Consider the following 6,040-nt stretch of genomic DNA (forward strand, 5'->3'; position numbering starts at 1 on the left):
GTTATTTAGGTACTTCATTTTAACTGAACTAAAATTTTTAATTTGGTTGTTATATTCAAATCATTAAATTATTAACAATCGATTCCAATTGTTAAAGAGTAATTCGTAAATATTAGGTTATTTAGGTAATTAATTTTAACTGAACTAAAACTTTTAATTTGGTTGTTATATTCAAATCATTAAATTATTAACAATCGATTCCAATTGTTGAAGAGTAATTCGCAAATATTAAGTTATTTAGGTAATTAATTTTAACTGAACTAAAATTTTTAATTTGGATGTTATATTCAAATCATCAAATTATTCACAATCGATTCCAATTGTTAAAGGGTAGGTCACAAATATTAAATGACTTGACGCTCTTCGATTGGCTTACAATCACGGGCTCCATCCTAGTTCATGCGCCACCGCTACGGACCCGTGCGGATGAATTCCGTAAGCGCAGACAATTTCCTCCAACTTACTAATTTTATTCCGTAGAACAGCCCACCCAAATAGCGCTAGGAAATAGTAACGCTCTCGAAATAAAACTCTTGAAAAAGCGAATTCGTATCCGTTGCTATGGAGATATTTTTGTAATAATGTAATAAGTGAAAAAAGTAAAAATCTCATCAGAAAGATCAACCGCGATTTAAATAATGTATCTAAAGATACTTTTGCAAAATAGCGTGCGTTTAAAGGGGAAAAAAGCAATTGAAGTTTTTTTAAGGGGTTAGGGGCGAGTTGTTCGTTGTAATATAGTACACGACAGCTCTCTGCCTGTGACGTCAACTTGGCAGATACGCTATCGCGTATCTTGTGTAAGAGTATTTTTCCCGGGTTAACACCCCGGGATAATCCTCAAACTATTCTGGCTGCCGCCTCTATCGTTCACGATTGGGCGCCAGCCAGGTTTTTCTGGAAAACCTGACGGAAAACCAGCCGCGAAGGAATTTCGTCAACTCCGCGGACTTTCGGAACCACGCAGTTGGAACGCCTGTACGTCGGTGGGTGGATTGTACGTGGGTGGATTTCCGAATTGGGAAACAGCTATCGTCAGCGCCATCACAGTGTTCCGAAACATGGTCTCACCCTACCACGTTTCTTCCCACTGTGTGATTGGTCTAATTTACCTTCGGAGCGGCCTGATTGGCCGTCGTCCGATGGTCTATTCATTTTTCGCTCGGCTATTTCAGCCGGCGTTAGATGTCGTTCATTTCACCGAGTTATTTTGCTCGTGATATTCCCTAGTACCGAGAAAATCTCGTTACACTTGATACAGGAATTGATTACGCCGGTCCAGTATCTCTCCGCTCTTGGAAATGACGTAGCCATAAATCATACAAAGGATGGCTCGCGATCTTCATTTGTAAGGCTACGTTAGCGGTTCATCTCGAAGTCATATCATATTACACATCTGACGGCTTCATGTCAACGTATGGTCGTTTTATTGCTCGTCGCGGTCTCTGTAGGAATTTGTTCTCAAATTGCGGAACAAATTTCCTCGGATCCAACATGGAATTAACAAAGCTCGTCTCAATGGCCTCCAAGGAATCGGCCCAGCATGCTCATCTCTTACTCAACAACGGTACGAAGTGGTCTTTCATCTCACGCGGAGCCCCTCAGTTCGAAGGAAAGTGGGAAGCAGCAGTTAAGTCGGTTAAGTTCCACCTCAAACGGACAATTGGAGAAGACTTGCTCACATTCGAGAAATTAACCACTCTACTTGCTCAAATCGAAGCCGTCCTCAATTCTCAACGGCTTGAGCCGCTCACAGAAGACCCTGATGACGTCTCAGCTATCACTCGAGGATATTTCCTGATTGGACAAGCTCTGACCGCTCTATCTGAACCTTCTCTGCATCAATTGAATATCTCTCGTTGGACGCGAAGGCAGCTCATCCAGCAGAAGGTTCAGAGTTTCTGCAATCGGTGGTGCACCACACACTTCCAGGTTCTTCAGTCCATTTCGAAGTGGTACCATCCATCTCACGACATCAAGATCGGCTGTATCGTTCTTCTCACCGACGAAAGATTTTCACCAATGAAGTGGCCGCTCCCTCGCGTTACCGCTCTCCATCCTGGTCGAGATGGACTCACCAGAGTGGTAACTATCAAGACGTCCATCTCTACTCTATAGTGGGCCATCGCTAAGCTCACCCTTCTACCAGTCTCGACCAGCAACTTCTGATCTTCAAGACCAGCTCATGAAGTTTTTCTCAGGAGTATCACGCTCCTGAACGAATGCATGGAGCATGAACGCGCACCCCCGTGGGTACTGGAAGTTTCTACCGATCACATGCATTTTTTCAAGGGCTGTATGTGAACTACAACTGTACATTGTCGCTTATCTCACGTTTTAACTCTCGAATCAAAACCTTCAAGGCCGCTTTCCACAACGAAAAGTTCTCCGTCAGACGTAATATTTCTTGACGACCACTTTCTAGAGCCCTTTCGGGTTGCTGCACTATCATCCCAATATATGCAGGTTCATCATTTATCCGAAATTTCCGATTTCGCGCTGTCGAATCAGCTTCTCGTTGTTCAACTGTACACCTTCTTCGTCTTGGTAATGTCAAAGATCTATTAGGCCTCAAATACATCAAATCTGATACGGACACAGTATTACACCACCGAACCGGATGAGTGTCTAAATAATGAGCATACGCGAAGACCCTAGCATCGCGGGTTCCTCAATTTGAGGTGTAAATAAAATCGTGTTCATTCTGTTTCTCTCCATCTTTTTGCTCTGGGTAAACTGAAAGGTGATATACCTGTGTATCACTACTCGCAATAATGAAATGAAAACGCTGAGAGAATTTATGAGAGCTTGAATAATGGAATGCTAACGGCAAAAACATGGCTCTTCGTATATTCCGATTTATTACGGAATCAGTTTGAACGACAATGTATACATAATTAAGTTTGTTTGTATATGAATTCGCATGGATGATACGGGCCATCCAGAAAACGTATAGATAAACGGCTCTCTACAAGCAATGTCTTATAACGGGTCTATTCTGCATGATCGTCAAAAAGCGCTGTAGATAAACGTGCAGGCAGGAAAACGTCATGGTCAGCACCCAGAATAGCAACAATTCTTCTACCATATTTTGTGTTAACGCTTTCGAATGCAGTTATCTAATAATCCAGACCCAGAGTTAGATCAGCAATCCACTTGACGGGGAGAGTCTCGCATCAGGAAATTTTATTGATACTTTGCGCAGCTATTTTTTCAAAAAATCTAGTCTAATCAAAATGAACACAAATTGATATCGTGAAATAGAATCAGACTTATGAACGAAAACGACTATTCATTACATACCTCTATTTCTCGCCAGCTCACAGATTACTTGACCATGCAAACACAACAACTGTTGGATGCGTACTGATCATTCATGAGGATTCTCTCAAATATATACGACTAGCAAGCGGCCGCGACGTTGATGACATGCTCATGATACTTCACATGAGAAAATATCTCCGATTTCCGCTACCATGAAATTTGACTGTCTAAAATAACATGTAAACTGCGAAAAAATATTTTCAACGTATAAGAAACAAATTGCAGATATTTGTTCTCATATCTACATTTAACGACCTGAATGAAATATTCTATATTAATCTTTAGATGGGGAAAAATATTTTCAAAAATTTATATCAATGGAGTATTGACTGAAATTCTTCATTCCTGGCACCATATACTTTCTTGGCCGCAATATGATTCTTGAAACGATCGACATACTTGAAAGATGTGCAGAGAATAATATCGATTATACACATGGCAAGCCATTTAAAATCTACATTCAATCGTTCAATTCTCTATATGCGTAATTTTTTACGACTGTGGATTCTCTTTGATCGCCCAAATATATCTTCAGTGAGTCCCATGATCGAACGCGTGATAACACGATATAAAGCTGTCCCTGTTTAAAAATGTCTCCTCGAAGGTCAATCCCGATTTTCTCAAAAGTTTGCCATTGTGATTTGTTAATTGTAATAGTAAATGCTACCCGGATGGGGAATTGTCTTCTCCCGAATACGAAAGGAATTTGAAATCTTCATTATACAAAGTAATACGACATATAAACACTATGCCCCCGGCTTTATCGCCAGTTAGAACTTTGCATTTCAGTAAATGATTCGATAATTCTAAAGTTCTCAGCCTGGTCCCATTACATAAGCCTTCGTTAATTGAGCGAATTCTGGTCAACAACACAACTGTGTTAATCCGCAATTTCAATTCATGTGGTGGCAGATTTGGAGGATTCAGAGTTTCCAGATATCCTGGTAAAAGTGTCTCAGCCATTATTCCATTATCACATTCGATCACAGTATTAATACTGGTGTAAGTTTTTTCTGTAGATCTGTCCAATAATTCCACGACTCTCTTATTGATTTTATCCACATCGTTATTTCTTGCTGTTAATATTGCCCACTTTGTAAATTTTTCATATTCTTCTTCCCTGACAGCTTCCCCATAAAGATCCTGAACGATATCAGCATTCGTAGGTGCGAGGCAATTTTCTGGTAAACATATATCAAAATTATGAATATTGATAGTTTCATCAGCAACTGATAATAGAAAATTTGTGAATTCCACTTCGTCTTGTAATGTGCGCATGTTTTCCGTTAGAGCAAAATGTGCAAATTCATGCTATAGGAAGCTGCATTTGATTGATAAGTTTACTAATTCACTGCGCGTAGCATACTTTTTGACAGGTAATAATTGTCGAAAATCGCAACCGAGCAACATAACTTTTCCAACAAATGATTGATGATTGTTCATAATATCACGTAAAGTACGATCTACTAATTCAAGGAGATGTTTCGGCGCCATTCGAGCCTCATCCCAAATAAACATGTCAACACTCTTCAAATATTACACTAAAACGACTTTTGCGTTTCCCCCAAATCCATTCATCATTTTGCTTTTTGAATGTATAATTCTGCAGTATTTCTGCGTACGTAAAAGTCCTGGCTTCTAAATGATGCTGATTCAAAGTAAAATATGCAGTCAGAGTTGCATTTTTCCATAAGGCGCCCTGAATGGCCTTAATATTATCAATTTGATCGATCATAATTGTTTATTGATCCGGTAAATGTATTGACAACCGTGTGATACTGTGACTTTTATCGTGCATGTGGAAATTAAGAATGCGTGCACATGCTTCAGGAGGATTGACGTAACTTGTTTCCAAATAAACTTCAATTTCATCATGACTGAGCAGTGTTCCATTTGCATTACCATTGGATTCTTCAACGACAATAGCCGCAGCATCAAGCCCTTTATAGGTGTATTTATAAAGATATTCAACTGCCTTTATATTTGAGATAACCTCACCATTGATGTAACAATTGAGACGTTGTACTAATTCTTTATTAGGAGGTACAACATGTCGATTATCAAATTCGAATCCATCACGTCGACTATATTGTCCTGTATTTCGACGTTTGTGGCAAGGGTAACCATCCTCATCCATCGCTGTTTCATTCTCGAATGTTTTCAGATATTTTTTTTAACATTGTTGCTTCTCATTTGAACACCAATTACCACAAGGGCCATGAACCATATTCTTTATAATTTCATGTAATTCTGGGTTTTCAGTAGCACGTGAGATTGTGGGTGAACTATACTGATCGACAATCTCAACAGTTCTGATTTTCGAATTTGGTTTCCGAATCAAGAGCAATCACATGCATATGAGCTTCAACTTCTCCAAATATGTTCTCTTTAGTGATTATTCTTATCAGTTCATTTCTTTTCAATTCGAAATCACGAGCCACCAAGTCTGGTCAGTCTGATGCAGTTTGATCTTCAAGGAGATTTTCAGTTATTTCCTTCCATTTTGGATTGCAGGTCATTGTTATGAACGAATCCGACTTACCAAAGTGACGAACTATTCTCATGGAGTCTTGATAAACCTGCAGCATATAACGAGGAAACCCTATATAAGATAAAGGCAGAATACATACTTTACCTATACAGCTATTCGTATCTTGAGCCCGTCGTTGTGAATGTTCAATTTTGAATGGCAATTTTTGTCATATTGAACGTAAAT

The sequence above is a fragment of the Fopius arisanus genome, unplaced genomic scaffold (genome assembly GCF_000806365.1).
Source record: "Fopius arisanus strain USDA-PBARC FA_bdor unplaced genomic scaffold, ASM80636v1 scaffold00120, whole genome shotgun sequence".
NCBI lineage: Eukaryota > Metazoa > Arthropoda > Insecta > Hymenoptera > Braconidae > Fopius > Fopius arisanus.